General features: G+C 37.5%; 1 long non-coding RNA gene across 1 annotated transcript; it reads left to right on the top strand.

The window, feature by feature from the left end:
- The first annotated feature begins 2,646 nt into the window (after positions 1-2,646).
- LOC118977493 (uncharacterized) lies at positions 2,647-16,914 on the top strand. The gene is made up of 3 exons (XR_005064533.1): positions 2,647-2,657; positions 6,788-6,791; positions 16,829-16,914. It is a non-coding gene; the product is annotated as an uncharacterized LOC118977493 (long non-coding RNA).
- Positions 16,915-22,540: the final 5,626 nt, after the last annotated feature.

The raw sequence follows: 22,540 nt of genomic DNA, 5'->3' as shown, positions 1-22,540 counted from the left end.
TTTATTAAATATAACTAAAATATTCTAGAGATACATATCTACATTTCTGAATATCAGTAGTTTTAAAAATATTGAAAAAGGGGACCATATGGCTATAAGCTCTCAATAAGAATTTCAGTTTATCTGAAAATATATAGGTACTTCTTGACTTATGGGGTTATGTCCTAATAAACCCATTGTAAACTGAAAATATAATCTAAGTGAAAAATATATTTAATACACACAACCTACTGAACATTATAGCTTAGCCTAGTCTACCTTAAACATGCAGAACACTTATGAGGGTGGACCAATAAAACAACAGAATTATCTTCTGGAGGGCAGGCCCCTTCTAGTATAGGCTTCCCCCACTGGGTGGGTGTTCTAGGAACCCATCTGTATTGGTGTACAGCTGGCATTATTGTGAGAGGCTGTGTTTGGCTTCAGTGAATTTTTCTGAAGACTCTTTCAGTGTGTTTTTCCATTTCATGGTGGCTGAAGTACAAATGCAACTGCCCACACTGCTCTGAGTGTTTGGCAGTTTTTGACCAAAATTGGCATGACCCCAATGTGTCCCACCTTCTCTATTCACTCAGTCTCACCCCCAGCAACTTTTTTTTTCATTTGCCTGGATGAAATAAGTCCCCAGAGGGAAATGTTTTTTGCTCACATGGAAGAGGTGAAACAAAAAACAGCAGAAGCACTTAAAGACATCAAAATTGATGAGTTCAAGAACTATTTTGAGCTGTGGAAAAAATGTCTTGATGTGTATATTGCATCAAATGGAGAGTGCTTTGAAGGTAACTGAAGTTCAAATATGTAAGAATAAACACACAGTTTTATAAATAAATTTGGGGGGATTTCTTTTGGACCCCCCTTCCTTGTACATTAGTTGACTGTTGGACAAAATCATGTTGGCACTGTCCAGCATCACTAGAAAGTATCATATTGCATATTGCTAGCCTTGGAAAAGATCAAAATTCAAAATTCAAAGTGCAGTTTCTACTATGTGTGTATTACTTTTGTACCATTGTAAAGTCAAAAAATCATAAGTTGAACCATCATAAGTTGGGGACTTTTGTATTCATAAATCTTTTAATTTCTTAATAAACAAAGACCCATTTTTCCTGCCAGAACTATGATTAGGATGATATCTTTTCTAATTGTTTTAGTTGATTACCAGACCCAGCCTGTATATCCACTAACCATAGAAGGCCAAAGTCCAGAATCTCCTCCTTAAAATGGCATTGGGCCCGTTGTCCGGTATTCCTGGGGCTTACTCAGGTCTGGAGTTGTTGGAGCTGCTTCATGAGAAGGATAGGAGTGGGATATGCTGATCGGTTCACTGTAGGTCCCTGATTCAGATTTGCCCTTGCTTCTGTTTTCTGTGGTGAAGGTTTTCCCAAATATTTGGGTATTTTCAAGTTATTTTTTATATAGGTGTTTAACTTAGTTGCATGTAGTCAGAGACCATCTCCATATGATTACAGTTCTTTGAAATTTGATGAGACTTAGTTTGCAGTATATGCTAAATTTTTGGAAGTGTTCTATGTGCATGTGAAAATGCATGAGTTGAGTAGGTGATTGCATTGATTATATCAAACAGGTCAAGTGTCTTTTTTTGTTTGAGTTGTACATATATAGTTGTGTATTCTATAAATTTCTATTCATGATTGTTTATTTCTACCTCTAGTTTGATATCTTTTGCTTGATATAATTGAGGCCACGTTATTTGGTACTGTTTAGAACGATTATATCTTCCATATGAATTGAGCCCTTTATTCTTTATCTCTTTCTTTCTCTAATATTGCTTTTTTGCCTAACATTACTACTGATATTACAAATACTACTTTGCCTGTTATTACTATATATGCACTAGCTTTTGTTTTTGTTTTGTTTTTTTGGTAAGAGTTAGCATGGTATATGGTAAATGGTTCTTCTTCTTTTTTACTTTTAAGGTTTATATCCTTAACATGGGTGTTTTTCCCATTTATTTTATTTTTTAAAACCTTTATTGTGTTTTTTTCATTCCCCTTATACCCGTCTCCCCCGACAGCAATCAGCACACTGTTGTCCATGTCCGTGAGTCTTTTTTCCTTTTTGCTCAATCCCTCCACCCCAACATATGTGTAATTTGAACAGCACAGCATTGGGTTTTTTCCCCGCAGTCTGACAATGTTTTTACTAGAGCGTTTAGTCTACTAATTATTTATCACAATTATGAGAATCTCTGCTTTGCTGAGATGACCAGGTAGACTTCTTTAAACTAAGGTTTATGGAATGACCTTTCTGAGATACTGTGGGCTCAGAGTTTCTAATTGTTTCATAGATATCTTGAGAAAATTTCCTTATTTATTTGGAAATACTGTGTGAAAAAATGAGACAGTGAATATGCTTTCAAGTTGAGATTTAAAGAGAATAGATTCTCTAAGGGATACTTATTAGAAGCACTGGTCAAGAAAGAAGCTGTATCAAATTTACCAACACAGCCAAACCCAATCTTCACTTTGGCATTGACAGAGGGAAAATATCTAGGCTTATTGAATTATAATTGCAGCTATATGAATCACATGCCATTTTATATAAAATGTGATTTTTATCTGTGATTTAAAGAGGGCTTTTAAAATAGGGTTTTACTGTAATTTTAATAGACTGGAGAAAGTAATGAGAAAGTCATAGTGGATATGTATTGAGGTTAAAAAGCAGGAAGGATATCTAAAGTAAGCATTGAAGTGTTAAACGTATATTGAGGCTGGGATGAAGATCGGGGAGGTATGCCTGAAGTTAATGACTTATGCACAAGACCCATGCAAGTAAAATACAAGTTCAGAACAGAAGTTTGTGAAGAGCAGGAAAAATAAGACTGTTGAATACAAATGTTGAATACTGTTTGTAGTAACATAGAAATAATTATTTTAAATGACCAGAATAAGTATAGAAAGACATTTTTGAGACAAAGAAATTTAATAGGATATTAGATTTTATTTATTTACTTTAAATTGAGATGTAATTAATGTATAACATTGTACTCATTTTAAGTGTATAACATAATGATTTGATTTATATACACATTGTCAGGTGATTAGCACAGTATGCTTATTTAACATTTCTCACTGTATGGAGTTATACATTTTTTCCTTTTGGTAAGAACTTTCAAGATCTGCTCTCTTAGCCACTTTCAAATATATAATACAGTATTATTAACTATTGTCACCATGTTGTATATTGCATCCCCCAGGACTTTTCTTTTTTAAATTTATTTTTCTTTTCTTCTTTTAAGCATTTAAAAAAACTTAATTATTATTCATGTACAGTTTTCTGTTTTCTTTCAATTACAGTTTACACTCAATATTATTTTGTACTAGTTTCAGGTGTACAGTATAGTGGTTAGACAATTATATATTTTATGAAGTGATCCCCCCAATATTTCAAAATACCCACCTGGCACTATGCATAGTTACTACAGTATTATTGACTGTATTTCTTATGCTGTACTTTACATCCCCATGATTATTTTATTAACTGCCAATTTCTATTTTTTAATCCCTTTACCTTTTCCATCCATTCTCCCCAGCCCCTTCCCCTCTGGCAACCATCAGTCTGTTCTCTGTGTCTATGATTCTGTTTCTGTTTGTTTATTTTGTTCTCCAGATTCTACCTAAAAGTGAAATCACATGGCTCTTACCTTTTTCTGCTTGATTTATTTCACTTAACATAAGTGGATATTCTCTTAATCCATCCATGTTGTCACAAATAGCAGCATTTCATCTTTTCTTATGCCTGAGTAGTATTTAATTGTATATATGTACTGTATCTTCTTTATTCAGTCATCTATTGAAGAATACTTTGGTGACCAGTTTTCGTGTCTTGGCCACTGTGAATAATGCTGCAATGAACACAGGAGTCCATATATCTTTGTGAATAAATGTTTTCAATTTTTTTGGTAGATAACCAGAAGAGAGTTGTTGGGTCATATAGTAACTATTTTTTTTCCAAAAGATTTTATTTATTTTTAAAGAGAGGGGAAGGAGGGAGAAAGAGAGGGAGAGAAACATCAATTTGTGGTTGTCTTTTACACATCCCCCACTGGGGACCTGGCCCGCAACCCAGGTCATGTGCCCTGATTGGGAATTGAACTGGCGACCCTTTGGTTCACAGGCCTGTGCTCAATCCATTGAGCCACACCAGTCAGGGCATATTCTTAATTTTTTGAGGAAACTCCTTACTGTTCTGTACAGTGGCTGTATCAATTTACATTCCCATCAACAGTGAATGAAGGTTCCTTTTTCTGTATAACCTCTCCAACACTTGTTTTTACTCATCTTGTTAATAATAGCCATTGTAACAGGTATGAGGTGGTATGTCATTATAGGGGGTTTTGGAGTATTTTTTATTGATTATGCTATTACAGTTTTCCCCTTTATCCCCCTCCTTTTGTTCCCCCAACCCTCTGGCATTCCCGCCCCCTTAGTTCATGTCCTTGGGTTGTACATATAAGTTCTTTGAGTCCTCTGTTTCCTATACATTTTCTATCTCTCCCTGTCTATTTTATGCCTACTAATTATGCTCCTTCTTCCATGTACCTTTTTCCTCCTGTTCCTCCCTTCCCCCTCCCCACTGAAATTCCTCTGTGTGATGTCCATTTCTCTGATTCTGTTCCTGTTCTGGTTGTTTACTTAGTTTTCGTTTTTGTTGTTTTTTTCTTTAAGGTTCATTTGTTGATAGATGGGAGCTTATTGTCATTTTACTGCTCATATTTTTCATCCTCTTTTGCTTAGATAAGTCCCTTTAACATTTCATATAATAATGACTTGGTGATGATCAGCTCCTTTAACTTGATTTTATCTGAGAAGCACTTTATCTGCCCTTCCATTCCAAATGAAAGCTTTGCTGGATAAAGCAATCTTGGATGTAGGTCTTTGGATTTCATGACTTGGAATACTTCTTTCCAGCTCCTTCTTGCCTATAAGGTCTCTTTTGAGAAATCAGCTGATAGTCTGATGGGAACCCCTTTGTAGGTGACTGTCCCCTTATCTCTTGCTTCTTTTAGGATTCTCTAACTTTAATCTTGGGTAACTTAGTGATGATGTGCCTTGGTGTGTTCCTCTCTGGGTCAAACTTCTTTGGGACTCTCTTGGCTTCCTGGACTCCTGGAAGTCTGTTTCCTTTGCCAGATTGGGGAAGTTTTCTTTCATTATTTCTTCAAATAAGTTTTCAATTTCTTGCTATTGTTCTCCTTCTGGCACCCCTATAGCTCGGATATTGGAACGTTTCAGATTGTCCTGGAGGTTTGTAAGAATCTCTTCACTTTTTTCAATTCTTGTTTCTTCATTTTGTTCCAGATGGATGTTTATTTCTTCCTTTTGTTCCAAATTGTAGCTTTGAGTTGTGGTTTATTTCCTGTCACTGTTGGTTCCCTGAATACTTTGCTTTATTTTACTTTGGGTATCTTTCATTTGTTTTTTCATTTTTTGACCAAGCTCAATGAGATCTGTGAGCATTTTGAACTCAGATGATACCCAGAATTTAAACCAGGGCTTTAAATTCTCCATCAGATAGGTTGGTGATCTTCTCCTCACTTATTTCTTATTCAGAGGTTTTGCTCTGTTCTTTCATTTGGGCCGTATTTCTTTGTCTTGGCGCAGCTGATAGGTTGTAAGGGGGCAGGGCCTTAGGTATTTACCTGGGCAGGGCAATCCTTCTTGCTGTGCTGCAGGTGCTGCCTGTAGGGGAAGGGCCAGAGAGGGAACAGTGCAGCCCACCTGCTGGTCTCTAGTGCACTTTCTAATGGACTCTCTAGTGTGAAAATGGGAGTATTTCCCACAGTAGCAACCACCCCAGCCCACAGCTACCTCTGAGTCTCAGTTTTGTCTTCAGTCATCCCTGCCCTTGCAGCCTGCCACCTCACAGCAGCCAGCCCCGCCAGTTCAGTGCACTGCATTTTTTCTGAGTCAGCCCATATGCTCTGCCACCTTACTGGTCTTGATGTTCTGGTTGATTTTTTCTTTAATTTCTTGGTTGTCAGAGTTCCATGCAGTTTGATTTTCTGATGCCTTTGGTTGTTTATTGATTTTAGGTTGGTTGCTATCCTCCTTTTGATGGTGTGAGGAAGCAAAGGGTTTCTACCCACGCTTCCTTCTTGGCTGGAGATCGTCATTGTAGTTTTGACTTGCATTTCTTGAACAGCTAATGAAGTTAAGAAGACACAGAGAAATGGAAAGATACCTGTTCATGAATTGGAAGAATCAGTGTAGTTAAAATAACCATATTACTCAAAGCAATATACAGGTTTAATGCAATCCCATCAAAACTCCAATGGAAATTTTGAAGTGCTAGAACAAAAAAATATCAGATTTGTATGGAACCCCAAAAGACCCTTAAGAGCCAAAGCAGTCCTCAGAAAAAAAGAACGCAGCCAGAGGTATCACACTCCCTGACTTCAACTTATACTACAAAGCAACAGTAATCAAAGAAGTATGGTATTGGCAGAAAAACAGACACACAGACCAATTGAATAGGTGGAGAGCCCAGAAACAAACTCACATATAAATGGCCAAATAATTTTTGACAAAGTAGCCAAAAGCGTACAATGGAGAAAACAAAGCCTCTTCAATAAATGGTGCTGAGGAACTTAGAAAACCACATGGAAAAGAATGAACCTAGACTGCTATTTGTCACCATATACAAAAATTAACTCAAAATGGATCAAAGACCTGAAACAATAAATTACATAGAAAAAAAGCATAGGTACTAAACTTACAGACTTTGGTCTTTGAGAGGATTTTATGAATTTGACCTCATAGGCAAGGCAGGTAACAGCAAAAATAAATGAGTGGGAGGACATCAAACTAAAAAGCTTCTGCACAGCAAAGGAAACCATCAACAAAACAAAACTGCAATTTTTTCTATACATCTTGTGTATCAGAATTATTACCTCAAATTTTAAAATTTTGGTAAGCTCTGGTTTCACAAGGCTGAGAATTTAGATATGTGGGAGCAATTAAGTAAGGGCATATAGCTACAGGGAGGGTTTGAGCTGGCTAGAAGGGTAGAGTTTATGCATTTTTCCTTAGTGGAGAATGATGATAACTAATAATTTTTCTCATATAAATAGATGGGCAGAAATAAGTTATAACAGTGTTAAGCATACTTAGTATATAGTAAGGTCTATGTTAACAATATAAAGTGGAAAACTAATTAATCATTTGACACAGTATAAGGTAGTCTAGAATCATGATGCAAGGATTTTAGTCTAAGTAATTCCATTTGTTCAATTCTCGTGAGAACTGTTGGCTTTTTAATTAAATTACAGCAATGTGTGAGGTACTTTATATAATTCCCATGCTATATATAATCTTATAGAACAAACTTGCAAATAAATAGAATTATTGCTGTATTATAGATGAGGAAGCTGGGGTTCAAACAGGTTAAATAATTTAGTTAAATTCAAAGTGAGTGGAAGACCTGGATTAATACCCAAGTTTGTTAGTCTCTAAACTTCATTTATTATTAAACTAAGTTCTCTGCTGTTTGAAAAAAAATTAAATGAAAACTGTTGTTAAGGCTTGCTATGTTAAATAGTACCAGACATAATCTGCATAAACGTAATCTTAACCCACTTGCCTACAAGTGGCCCTTTTGACCCACAGCTTTTATTTTCTATTTTTAAAATATATTTTAAAAATACAGTTGTCCCATTACAGTTGTCCCATTTCCCCTGCTTCATTCCCCTTCACCCTCCATATGCTCTCCCACCCACATTCCCCTCCTTTAGTTAATGTCCATGTGTCTTAAGTTCTTTAGCTTTTACATTTCCCATACTATTCTTGCCCTCCCTCTGTCTATTTTCTTCCTGCCATTTATGCTACTTCTGCTCTGTACCTTTCCCTCCCTCTCTTCCTCACACTCCCCTGTTGCTAACCCTCCATGTGATCTCCATTTTTGTGGTTCTGTTCCTGTTCTAGTTCTTTTCTTAGTTTTTATTTTAGGTGTGGTTGTTAGTAATTGTAAGTTTGCTGTCATTTTAGTGTACTTGTTTTTTATCTTCTTTTTCTTAGATAAGTCCCTTTAATATTTCATAAAGTAAGGGCTTGGTGATGATCAGCTCCTTTAACTTGATTTTATCCGAAAAACACTTTATCTGCCCTTCCATTCTAAATGAAAGCTTTGCTGGATAGAGCAATCTTGGATGTAGGTCTTTGGATTTCATGACTTGGAATACTTCTTTCCAGCCCCTTCTTGCCTGTAAGGTCTCTTTTGAGAAATCTGCTGACAGTCTGATGGGAACTCCTTTGTAGGTGACTGTCTTCTTATCTCTTGCTGCTTCTAGGATTCTCTCCTTAATTTTAATCTTGGCTAATGTAATTATGATGTGCCTTGGTGTGTTCCTCCTTGGGTCTACCTTCTTTAGGACTGTCTGAGCTTCCTGGGTTTCCTGGAAGTCTATTTCCTTTGCCAGACTGGGGGAGTTCTCCTTTATTATTTGTTCAAATAAGTTTTCCACTCGTGGCTGTTCCTTTCCCCTTCTGGTACCCCTATAATTCGGATGTTGGAACATTTAAAGATGTCCTGGAGGTTGCTCAGCCTCTCCTCATTTTTTGGAATTCTTCTTTCTTCATTGTTTTGTTTGGTCGTTTCTTTCTTCCTTCTGGTCCATTCCACTGATTTGAGTCCCAGTTTCTGTCCCATTACTGTTGGTTCACTGTGCATTTCCCTTCATTTCACTTAGTGTAGCCTTCATTTTTTCATCTAGTTTGTGACTAAAATCAACCAGTTCTGTGAGCATCCTGATCACCAGTATTTTTTGAACTGTGCATCTAATAGGTTGGCTGTCTCTTAGTCACTTAGAAGTATTGGCTCTGGGGTTTTGAGCTGTTTTTCTGCTTGAGCCATAATGTTTTGGTCTGTTTGTGCCTGTTCCATAAGAGGGGCAGAGCCTTAGGTGTTCACCAGGGCGGGTCAACCCAGTGGCTGGGTTTTGACACTGTATGTGGGGGTGGGGTTTGAGAGGGAACTATTCTACTTTACTCCACTCTCTCTTGCATCTCAGTCTCTTCTGCTGCTTCCCCCAAGCAAACTGGGCCTTTCTGGTGCTGGTTCCCTGGTGGGTGAGCTTGTGTATGTTCTAGGACCCTGTGGGTCTCTTCAACAAATTCTCCTGTGAGGTTGGGAGTCTCTCCCTGCGCCTCAACCCCCACAAGTGTTTTCAATTGGTGTTTTGTGGCTTTATTTCCTGGCGCTAGGACCCTGGGTTGCCTGATCTGTCTTGCTGCCCAGTTATCTGCATGCAAATGTGGGACTGCTGCTGGGTCAGCCAGCCACCCTGTGCACAGTGCCCCACTTCTCAAGAAGTGGGGCACTTCTGTGTCTGCTTGATGCCACCCCATGCCCGGGGTGGGGCAAGTGGGGCACTTGCTGGCTTTCTGTGTCTGCTTGATGCCACCCCATGCCCGGGGTCTGCCATTCACCGCCTGAGTGCCCAGGGTCTGCCCAGTGCCGTCTTGCATGCCTGGGGTGCCTTGAGCACCCAATGTCATTGCTCCCTGTGCCACGACCCCTCTTTGTTTGGCTTCCTGACTCTGCCCCACCTGCTGGTCTGGATGAATGTGTCTATTTTAACTCCTTGGTTGTCGGACTTCCATACAGTCCCATTTTTGTCAGTTCTGGTTGTTATTTTGTTTCTAAATTATTGTTGTCCTTATTTTGGTTGTTCGAGGAGGCACAGTGTGTCTACCTACGCCTCCATCTTGGCTGGAAGTGACCCGCAGCTTTTATGGGATTCAGTTGTGAAGGGAAGTTATTTCCAGGGTTGGTGAGCAGCAGAGGAGGAACAAGAGAGAAGAATGTGAGCAAAGGTTCAATTATATGGGAATGAGCGTAATAAATTTAGTGATAGAGATGGTTATTCTGCCTATACTAGTGTGTAAAGCTCTTCCTACTTATTCAGTTGAGTTTCTGGGCTTCGAGCTCTGTTTCGTCTGTTGGCATTGCATGTGTGACTTTCAACAAATTCATTTCTTGGTAATTTGGTTTTCCCATGTGGAAAATTAAACTAACCATACTTACATCTTACTGCTTCACAGAGACAGTGTGAGAAATAAATGGATTAATGCCGGGAAAGAGCTTAAAGATCTTTAGACAAAAGTGCTGTTATCAATCCTAACGTAGAATCATTTGGACTCTAAAATAATGCTTCTAAAGAGATCACTAAGATATTGTCAGTGCATGTTTATTAGAGTAGATATTTTTTCAAGTTGTGTCTGTGGTTTCTAGTTTAACACTCTAATTTTATTTAATCAATCCATTCTAAATGTCCTGGAACCCAGTCAGAGAATGACCTTACACCCAAGGGCAAGACATAATTATCCTGGCTTTCTCATCTAATTATAAGTTCTCTAACTATCAAGTTTTTCCCAATAGTCTTCTAAAAACAACACTCTTGGAGTGACTTAAAATAATTTAGAGGCCTAAATTTGTGAAGTTATTTTTAACTACTAAAAATACAAACTTAATGTACTGGAAAAGCATTTTGAAATAATATATTATATTGAAAGAATAATCCAGCGTCTTAATTAATCTTCTGCAATTTAGAATATAATTAATAAATAGCTTTCTTGTGTGTGTGATAGATAGCAAAAAAGATTTCATACTTCTTGTTAAGTGACAAGTAAAACTCATGAAAAAATATAAGTGCATGCCTAGAATTGAAACAGTTTTGGCACAGACTTCACATGTAACAAAAAATATTAACAAAAATAAAAAGAGAAGATACAGAGAAATCTGTTAAATTACCTAATCTAGATGCAAACCAGGTTATTTCTATTAATATTTTTCTTTTCTTAAGAAAAAATTTTATTTATTTTATTTTTAGAGAGAGGGGAAGGGAGGAAGAGAGAGAAACATGAATGTATGGTTGCCTGTCATGTGCCCCCCCTGTGCCCTGACTGGGAATCAAACCAGAGACCCTCTGGCACTCAATCAACTGAGCAACACCAGCCAGGGCTCTTCTTCTAAAAAAATAAAATCTGGTATGAGTTTTCATAAGAAGCTATCTTAAAGTTGAATCTTAAATAATTCTCAATAACTATAATTTTGTTTGAAACTTTTAATACATTTAGAGATAATTTGATATAGCAATGGATAGATTAAATTTGGAAAGAACAAAGATGAAGTACTTGGAATTAAATTGCAACCTGAACCTTCACTTTAATAATGATCATGTTGATTAGTAAATAAAGTGAATACAAAATTTAATATTCTTGGAAAGCCATATGGTAGAATTGATTATAGTAGCTACTATTCAAGAACAGTTTGATAAGTTTAGTATTGTATATTTTCAAAATAATTTATAGAAGGTTGAGGTATAAAAACGTGCAAGTACATAGAGCAGCAATTTAAGGAAGTTTATTTTGCTGAATATAAATAACCAGGTAGGGTATTGTAATAAAAATTATTTTTATTGCAGTAATTTGGCCCTGTGCCTGAAATTACATTAATAGAATATACAAATTTAATTATTTAATATTAGTTGAAAAGCATGATATCATACCTACTCCTAGCATTTAGCTAAAGATCTCAAAAGTGTCTTTCATTTTATTAAATGCAGTGTTCTTGCTTTGAATTCAGAGGATCTGAGTCTAAGAAAATTAACAAATTTTTAGAGGTCACAAAGATAATTAGTGACCACTGCAAATAAACCTCTCCTCACTGAGATGATTTATTTGGGGTGAAATTTATACTGTGCATATATGTTTATTTAAACATACTATTTGATTCTTAAAGTGGTATCCCTAAAACAATTCACATTTTGTCTTTCTGGAGGTGTTGGTTTATGAACTATTTGCAAAATATTTTTTCTTGTTTTAATCACAACACATTTCAAATTCATAACTGTTTCAGAATTAAGAGAATTTATTCAAAGTGAATATATAAACAAATTAAGCAAATAGTATTTTTCATATTTTTATTTATCATTTGAGTAAAGGGAATTTCTTGTTAAAGTAGTTCTGATCTGCGCTATAAGAAAACAAATGACTTAGGAAAAACAAGGCTATAATGCCATCTGGGGGCTTTTTGGGACATCACAGTTCATTAGAACTAAGAATCATACGGGGTATTTTGTAGTTACTTCCATTTCGTCCTTTAGAACAATAATGACCATTTATTTTTTTCCTACTCACTGATTTTTATAGTAATTACACAGAAGGAACAATGGCTTAAAATATCCTATGTTGTACAATCTATATTACCTAGATACTTCTTTACTGTAGCCTGGCAGGGTTTTTTCCCCCCCTCTTAAGAGGCAGGATGTATACAACATAAAATGTCTAAAAAACTTTACATTACATTATGAGATGTAATACAGTTACAGGGTGAAACCAAATAATAAGCTAAACAAAAAGGCATATACTAATATGCATCTATGGGAGTGAAAATATATCCTGCCCTCCTACCCGTTTCACCCCCCCTTTTTTTGCTAACCCTGAAAACCCATAGGGATGGTCAGTCATACCAGCAGGGCTACCTTAGGGAAGTGGCATTTGAGAAGTGGTTATAGTGCAACATCCATTTTTTAGGGAATTTGTTTGGATTCATCAATTAGTAGATTGATGGGGGGAAAAAAAGAAAGACCCTCTGATCTCAGGAGGTAGTATATATATAATACATGAGATAAAAACATTTAAGGCCAAATTTGTGAGTCAGTAAGAAAGAGATTTGGTCACTGTATGTTTAAGTGATAGTTTAAAAAGTACCTGAAAGAGCCTGTCCAAATTCACATTCCTTTTATGAGATTTTTAAAACAATTTAAATTTTATTTTTATTTAGAGAGAGAAGAAGGGAAGGAGAGAAACATCAATGTATAGTTGCCTCTTGTGTGTCCCCAAGTGGGACTTGGCCTGCAACCCAGGCATGTGCCCTGACTGGGAATCGAATCAGCAAAACCTTGGTTCGCGGCCCGCACTCAATCCACTGAGCTACGCCAGCCAGGGCTCTTTTATAAGATTTTGGTCAATGAGATTTTTATATCAGTATTTTAATCCCATGCTACCCCTTTTTAATCTACTCTTAATTTCTCTAAGTTTAACAGTGACCTTTTTTCTGCTACATCCTATATATAGAGTTCATATACTGGATCTCCAACTAGACTTCAAACTACTGGAGATGAGAATTGGATCTTGCTTCTTCTTTAGGAAGGCCCTGGAGTACTCACTCAAATGTTTTGCATAGTGTAGAGCCTTAACAATCATTTAATGTAATAATGAGTAATCAATGCTTAATGTTTGGACCTCTGTTCTTTTCTCTCTAAACCTTCTCCACAAAAGGAAAAAAAAACATTTAAGACCTGCAGTGTCCTAACTCAGTATTTTTGTTTGTTTTCTTTTACAGTGAAATGTGTACTTTTCACAATTTTGCAAATGATTTTGACTATCTGATGCTTTAACTATATCTTTCCCATTTGGGTGATTTTCAAATCTTACATTCAATTAGAAACTCACTGTTCTGTGTGTCAATTTATTCACATACTTCTTCCTTTGTGCTAACTACCTGTTAGCCTGATACATACATGTTCAATAAATGAGAAGAAATCAATATTTTGGAGTTTTGTCATTGTCCCCCAAATATATATATCATAAAGGAAAAGAAAAAAGTTGGAATAGGCAGGGCTGGATTTGTTGGATGGAGGATTTGTTTGTGGCCTGACTCTATGGCTAGTTCATGCATAGAGGGCTCAGAGAGGTCTAGTTGTTGTAGAGACATGAAAAGCAAGCAGAATAAATTTGCTATGGAACCTGATTCATTTTTTTAGTCAACCGATTACTATTATGTCTACTAAAAGCTCTGGTTAAAGTTGATGAGATTTGTAATATTTAAAAATGAATACCTATAAATTATTTGTAGATTATTTGAACTATATTACATTGCTGTGGAAGAGGCTAGTAGTAATTCTTCAATATCCATTTTTGCTGTCAGCAATAGAATTTTTATCTGGGCATTTGAATGCCCCAAATAGAGGCTACATTCCAAGCTTCACTTGTAGTTGCCTGTGTCCAAATGATTAAGTTCTAGCCATGGGGTTGTAAATGGAGTTATTTTGTGGCAATGCCTGGGAAATATTCTGAAGAGATAGGTCACACATGCTATTTGCTTTCTCTTCTTTATCCCTTCATCTATCCTGCTGCCTAGAACAAAGATGGTACTATCTTGGGCCATAATGTACAGGCCCAAGAGGAAAGCTGTATAGAAGGTGCCAAGATCCTTGGAGTTCTGTAACAGCCCTGGACTGCTCACCTGGGAGAGAAATCAACTTTTATTATGGTACACTTATTTTGGGTTTTCTGCAACTTGCAGATGAATCTGATAGCCATGGAAAATGCAGATTCATTTGTTGATTACAGTAACCAAAATGTATTTATGTTGTCAAATTAGTTTTTATAGAATATATCCATGTATTGATTGCAATAATTTTGTCCATCTTGTCAGCTAAGAAGCATTTTGATAGTATTAGAAAGGGTATTTTTTCCTTGTGTTCCTTTAAAAGAAATTGTTGGCACTATTACAGGTGTCCCCCATTTTCCTTCCATTTGTCCCCCTCTACGTAGCCTCCACTCCAGTCTTTACCACAGTGTTGTATGTGTCCATGGGCTATGCATATATGCATACATGTTCTTTGGCTAATCTCTTCCAGTTCCTCCACCTCCCCTCCCCTCCGGGATCTGTCAGTCTGTTCCATGTATCCATACCTCTGGTCCTATTTTACTCTTCAGTTTATTTTGTTCATTAGATTTCACTATAAGTGAGATCACACGGTATTTGCTTTTCTCTGACTGGCTTATTTTGCTTAATATAATAATCTCCAGTTCCATCCATGCTGTTGCTAAGAGTAAGAATCTCTTCATTTTATAGCCACATAGTATTCCATTGTGTAAATGTACCACATCATTTTTATCCACTTGTCTACTGATAAGCACTTGGGCTGTTTCCAGATCTTGGCTATCGTGAATAACACTGCTATTAACATAGGAATGCATATATTTATTCTGATTGGTGTTTTGGGATTCTTGGGATATATCCCCTGAAGTGGGATCACTGGGTAAAATGGCAGTTTCATTTTTAATTTTTTGAGGAAACTGTATGCTGTTTTCCACAGTGGCTGTACCTGTCTGCATTCCCACCAACGGTATACTAAGGTTTCCTTTTCTCTACATCATCCCAGCACTTGTTGTTTGTTGATTTACTGATGGTAGCCATCCTGGCAGGTATGAGGTGATACCTCATTGTAGTTTTAACTTGTATCTCTCTGATCATTAGTGACATCGAGTATTTTTTATATGTCTGTTGGCCATTGGTATGTCCTCCTTGCACAAGTGTCTATTCAGGTCCTTTGCCCATTAATTGGATTGTTTGTCTTCCTAGTATTGAGTTGTATAAGTTCTTTAGATGAGTATATTTTGGAAATTATTCCCCTATCAGATGTATCAGTGGTGAATATGTTCTCCCATACAGTGGGTTCCCGTTTCATTTTGTTGATGGTTTCTTTTGCTCTGCAGAAGCTTTTTAGTTTGCTGTAATTCTATTTATTTTTTTTCTTTGATTCGCTTGCCATAGGAGATATATTGGCAAAAATATTGCTATGTGAGATGTCTGAGATTTTACTGCCTATGTTTTCTTCTAGTTTTATGGTCACAACTTACATTTAAATCTTTTAATTATTCTTGTGTGTGGTGTAAGTTCGTGGCCTCGTTTCATTTTTTTCGTATGTACCTGTCCAATTTTCCCAACACCATTCATTAAATTATTTATTTATTTAAAGGTTTATTTTTTAAAGATTTTATTTATTTATTTTTAGAGAGAGGGGAAGGGAGGGAGAAAGAGAGGGAGAAAAATGTAAATGTGTTGCTGCCTCTCATGCATCCCCTACTGGGGACCTGGCTTGCAACCCAGGCATGTGCCCTGACTGGGAATTGAACCAGTGATCGTTTGGTTCACAGGCCAGCACTCAGTCCACTGAGTCATACCATCCAGGGCCCAACACCACTTATTGAAAAGACTGTTGTTACTCCATTGTATACTGTTTGCTCCTTTGTCAAATCTCAATTGACCATAAAGTTATTGGGTGATTTCTGGGCTGTCTATTCTGTTCCATTGTTCTATATGCCTGTTCTTATGCCAGTATGAGACTGTTTGATTACAGTGGCTTTGCAGTATAGTTTAATTTCTGGTACTGTGATCCCTCCAGCTTTTTTCTAAAGATTACTGAGGCTATTCAGGGTAATTTTTGGTTTCATATAGATTTTTGGAATATTATTCTAGATCTGTGAAATATACCACTGATATTGTATTAGGAATTGTGTTAAATCTATAGATTGCTTTGGGTAGTATGGACATTTTAATGATGCTTTCTTCCCATCTGCAAATCACTTTGTAGCTCATACCAGGTGGCCCTGGACAGGGTATGGACAGCAGTTGACCTAGGCCTGCACTTCCCAAAAGGTCCCAAACCAACACATCTGCTGGCCAGCTTCAGACCACATCAAAGTTACACCAAACCACCTCCACAAAAGATGCACCCAAAGGGCAGACTTGGCAGACATCAGAGCCCTGCTAAAGTAAAGCCTGCTCTGTAGGGTCAGCCTCTACCATAGTCCCTCTATGGTAGTCACAGCCAGTGGTCAACCCTCCTATTCATGTGCTAATAGCAATTAAGACAACTACAACAGGAGGGCACAAATAACTCACACAAGGGACAAACATGGAGCACCCAGCTCAGGTGTCAGGGAAACTGTGCCACTGGGCCCCACAGGACATGTACTACATAAAGCACTCTACCATGACCAAGGGTTGTTAATAGCTCTGCCTAATATATAGAAACGAAGACAGGGAGGTAGCCAAAATGAGGAGACAAAAGAAACATGTCCAAAATGAAAGAGGAGAACAAAACTCAAACCCCCTCCCCAAAACCACTAAACAGAATGCAGACAAGTAATCTACCAGATACAGACTTCAAAACACTGGTTGTAAGGATGCTGAATGATTTCAGTGAGAACTTCAACAAAGATACAGAAGATTTAAAAATGGAGATAGGAAACAAAAAAGAATCACTCATAAATGAAGAATACAGTAACTGAAATGAAGAATACATTAGAGGGAATCAATAGTACATTAGATGAAGCAGAGGATTGAATCAGTGATTTAGAAGATAAGATAGGAGAAAACACCCATTCAAAACAGCAAATAGAAAAAGGGACTTCTGGGACCGCATCAAGCATAACAATATTCACATCATAGGGGTATCATAAGGAGAGGAGAGCAAGAGATTGGGAAGCTATTTGAAGAAATAACAACTGAAGACTTTTCTAATCTGATAATGGAAAAGGTCATACAAGTCCAGGAAGCACAGAGAGTCCCAACAAGGTGAACCCAAAGAGGCCCACACCAAGACACATCATAATTTAAATAGCAAAGGTTAGAGACAGTGAGATTCTTAAAAGCAGGAAGAGAAAGAGTTACCTGTAAGGGGACTCCTATAAGACTGTCAGCTGGTTTCTCAGCAGAAACATTTCAGACCAGAAAGGATTGGCATAAAATATTCAAAGTGTTAAAAATCAAGTACCTACAACCAAGATTACTTTACCCAGGAAAGCTATCATTTAGAATCAAAGGATAGATAAAAAGCTCACCAGACAAGAAAAAGCTAAAGTTCATTACCACCATATGGTATGACAAGAAATGTTAAAGGGATTTCTTTAATTAAGACTTTAAATGTAACCCAGGCACACAGGCAGCCATGGGCCTCAGAAGTTGGACCCAAGAAGGAACACACCAAGGCACATCATAATTACATTAGCCAAGATTCAAATGAAGGAGAGAATTCTAGAAGCAGCAAGAGATAAGGGGGCAGTCACCTACAAAGGAGTTCCTATCAGACTGTCAGTGGATTTCTCAAAAGAGACCTTACAGGCAAGAAGGAGCTGGAAAGAAGTATTCCAAGTCATGAATTCCAAAGACCTACATCCAAGATTGCTCTATCCAGCAAAGCTTTCATTTAGAATGGAAGGACAGATAAAGTGCTTCTCAGATAAGGTCATGTTGAAGGAGTTCATCATCACCAAGCCCTTATTATATGGAATGTTAAAGGGATTTATCTAAGAAAAAGAAGATAAAAAATATGAACAGTGAAAGGAACCAAACTCACAGTTATTAACAACCACACCTAAAACAAAAGCAAACTAAGAGGACAGCTAGATCAGGAGCAGAACCATAGAAATGAAGATCACATGGAGGGTTAGCAACAGGGGAGTGGGAGGAGGAGAAGTGGGGAGAAGGTACAGAAAATAAGTAGCACAGACGGTAGGTAGAAAATAGATGGGGGGAGGGCAAGAATAGTATGGGAAATATAGAATCTAAAGATCTTGAGACACATGGACATAAACTAAAGGGGGGATGGTGGGAGAGAGGGTGTGCAGGGTGGAGGGGAATGAAGGGGGTGAAATAGGACAACTGTAATGGCATAATCGATAAAATATATTTAAAATTTTTTTAAAATACTTTAAATGTAAATGTATTAAATGCTCCTATCAGAAGACACAGTGGCTGAATAAATAACAAGACTCTTACATGTGCTGTCTACAAGAGACTCACTTGAGATAGAAAGACAAACACAGACTGACGAAAGATGGAGAAAGATATTTCATGAAAATGGTAATGAAAACAAGCTGGGTTAATAATACTTAAACATAAGTCAGAATAGTCTTTAAACCAAAGGCTATAACAAGAGACAGTGTAGGACCCAGAAGATTCACTTCTGGGTATTCATCTGAAGAAACCCAAAATATTAAATAAAAAATATGCATCCATATGTCCATTGCAGCATTATTTATAATAGCCAAGATATGTAAGCAACCTAAGTGTCCATCAATAGATACATGAAAGGATAAAGAAGAACTAATGAATACATACAATGGAATATGACTCATCCATATAAAAGAATGAAATATTGTCATCTGCAACAACACTGACTGACCTCGAGGTATTTTGCTGATTTAAAAAAGACAGAGAAAGACAAATGCCATGTGATTTCATGTGTATGTGGAAAGTAAAAACCAAGTAAGTAGCAGAACAGTAACATACTCAGACCAAGAACATATTGATGGTGTTTAGATGAGACCGAGGTTGGGAGGATGGGTAAAAAAGATAAGGGATTAAAAAGTACAAATTAGTAGTTATAAAATATTCATGTGGGTGTAAAGTATAACATAGGAATATAGTCAGTAATACTGTAATAACTGTGTTGTCAGATGGGTACTAGATTTATTGGGATGATTACTTCTAAATTATATAAATATAAAATCATTGTGTTATACACCTGAAACGAATACAGTATTAAATGTCAACTGTAATTGAAAAATCAAAAGTTATTTTAAAAAGATGAATAAGTTACAGTGTGGTGATTAGAGTTAACAGTGCCATGTTGTAGAACCTTCCAGTCAAGATGACAGCATAGGCAGACATGGCTTGCGTCTTTGTACAACCACATCAAAATTACAGCTAAAATATACAACAACTATCACTCAGAACCATCAGAAATTGAGTTAAATGGAAGTCTGACAGCAGCTATGGAATTAAAGAAAACACATCCATCCAGAACAGTAGGAGGGTCAGAGATGTGGAACAGGCTGGTCCCATACGTGTGTGGTGGATAAAAATTTGAGAGGGATATCTTGGGAGGGAGGAGTCCCAGCCCCACACCAGGCACCCTGGACCAGGATTCCAGTGCCAGGAAGATAAGTCCCCATAACTTCTGGCTGCAAAAACCAGCAGGAATTGAGTTGATGTCAGAAAGTTCTTGAGTCCCAGGCAGTTCCTCTTAAAGAACCCACACATGGACCAACTCAAATCACTCCCTCTGAGGTCCAGCACTGGGGTTTCAGCTTGAAAGGCACTAGTGGCATACAGGGAGAAAGCGAAGTGTCTGGCATCAGAGTGAGTGCTGGGGGATAGCTGTCACTTAAACGGAAAGATGGGCCATTGTCCTTTTTCCCAACCCTCCGAGCACAGAGACACAGAGCCTGTAGGCTAGTGCCATATCTGAAACGCCATTAACCTGGCTGACACTGTTTGCCTCAACCTGGAGATCCTCAGATCCATCCCACCCAACTTAGGGGCCCACCCAAGCTGCTTTTCTCTTTTTCATCTTTTTGTGTGTGTGTGTGTGTTGTAATAGAAATTTATATGAATGGCTGTTCTTGGCTCATGCTTCACAACTTTGTAAATCCTCTCAAACAAGGAAAATTCAGCCCCAGTGAGGCCTCAGTTCTCATACCTCTTGCTACGTGGCCTGAGGGCTAGGACTAGCAACAACCAGCCTAGAATGACAGCTTGGCTTCCCCTGGGAATCCCTAAGCCCTACACAAGTAGCAGCCATATCAGACTGCTTTAGAGCTCATGCAGGGTTGCCCCAGGCAGAACACAGTTGGGGGCTGACCTTGGCCTGCTCCACCTGGGAAACCCCAGAGCCTATGCACCCAGTGGACAACTACAGATCACATCAGACCACCTCCACTCCACCCTCACACAGCTGATCCTCTCCACAGAGGGTGGAGGTTGATGGTCAGTGGTCACAGCTAGTCCTTGCAGCTGATTGGCCTGGGTAAATCCCTCCCATTGAACTGCCCAACAGTATCAAGGCCCAACTACAAGAGGAAGGTGTACTTAGCCCATATGAAGGGTGTACTTTGAGTACCCAGTTTCGATGATAGGAGAGGCTGTGACACTGGACCCTACAGGACACCTACTATATTAGGCTATGCTGCCAAGACAGGGAGTGATAGCAGCTCTATCTAGTACATAGAAACAAACACAGGTAAGCTGCCAAAATGAGGAGACAAAGAAAAGTGGCCCAAATAAAGAACAGATCAAAACCCCAGAAAAAAGACCTAAACAAAATGGAGAGAAGCAATCTTTCAGATGCAGAGTTCAAAATACTGCTTAAAAGGATGCTCAAGGAACTTAATGAGGACCTCAACAGCATAAAATATATCCAGTCAGAAATAAAAGATGCACTAATTAAAATAACAATTTACAGGGAAACAACAGTAATATGTATGAAGCTGAGAAATCAATGATTTGGGACATAAGGAACAAAAAAACTGCCAATCAGAAAAACAAGAAGATTAAAGAATCCAAAAAATAGAGGCTAGTATAAGAAGCTTCTGAGACAACTTCATGTGAATCCAATATTTGCATCATATGGGTGCCAGAAGGAGTAGAGAGCAAAATATTGGAAATCTATCTGAAAAAATAATGATAAAAAACTTCCCTGATTTGGTGAAGGAGATAGACATGCAAGTCCAGGAAGCACAGACTTCCAAGTAAGATGGATGCAAAGAGGTCCTCTCCAACACACATCATAGTTAAAATGCCAAAGGTTAAAGATAAAGACAGAATCTTAATAGCAGCAAGAGAAAAGCAGTTACTATAGGGAAGTTCCCATTAGACTGTCAGCTGATTCCTCAAAAGAAACTTTGTAGGCTAGAAAGGATTGGCAAGAAATATCCAAAGTCCTGAAAAGAAGGGATTTACAGCAAAGATTGCTCTGTCCAGCAAAGCTATCATTTAGAATTGAAGGGCATTAAGAGGTTCCTAGACAAGAAAAAACTAAAGGAGTTCATCATCACCAAACCATTATTATATGAAATGTTAAAGCAGCTTATTTAAGAAAAGGAAAAAGATCAATACTATGAAAAATTAAATGGCGACAAATACATATCTATCAACAACTGAATCCGAAAACAAACTAAGCAAACATGGACAGAGACAGAATCATGTATAGGGAGAGTATCTTGATGGTTGCCAGGTGGGAGGGTGGTGTGGAGGAATGGGTTAAGAGTTGAGGGGATTAAGAAGTACAGATAGGCAGTTACAGAATAGCTAGGGGTGTAGTGTACCCTATAGAAAGTGGAGTAGCCAAAGAATCTACACATGACCCATGGACATGAACAGTGGTGTGGGGATTGCCTGAGAGAGGGGTGGTTGCTGGCTGGAGGAGGTAAAGGGGGAAAATTTGGGGCAACTGTAATAGTATAGTCAATAAAATATAATTTAAAAAACAGTACTGTATTGAATACTTGATGTTGTGATGACATTAGAGCATAGAGTACTCACCATGACAACAATTATGTGAGATGAAAAATGTGTTAACTGACCTTATGGTAAACATTTTGCAGTATATATGTGTATTGAAACATCACACTATACACCTTAGACTTACACAATGTATATATCAGTAAAGCTGAAGAAAATAAAACAAATTCAAGTAACAAAAATATTCAATAAGTTATCCTTTATTTATTAGTAGATAAGACCTTTTTAAAAAGGAAAGTGGCATAAAATTTTATGGTTTATAGCAACAAATTGGAAAACAGTTTGGAAATATGTATCACAACCCATAAGAATACCTGTGCCTTTTAATCCAGCAACTCAATTTCTGGGAAACAATTGTAAGGAAATAATTTTAGATGCTTGAAATGTTATGCACACAAAGATATTCATTGAAGTATTATTA

Source organism: Sturnira hondurensis, unplaced genomic scaffold, assembly GCF_014824575.4.
Source record: "Sturnira hondurensis isolate 20B ecotype Veracruz unplaced genomic scaffold, ASM1482457v3 Scaffold0021354, whole genome shotgun sequence".
Taxonomy (NCBI): Eukaryota; Metazoa; Chordata; class Mammalia; order Chiroptera; family Phyllostomidae; genus Sturnira; species Sturnira hondurensis.
Note: the sequence above shows the minus strand (reverse complement) of the source record. Positions and strands in the feature narration are given on the sequence as shown.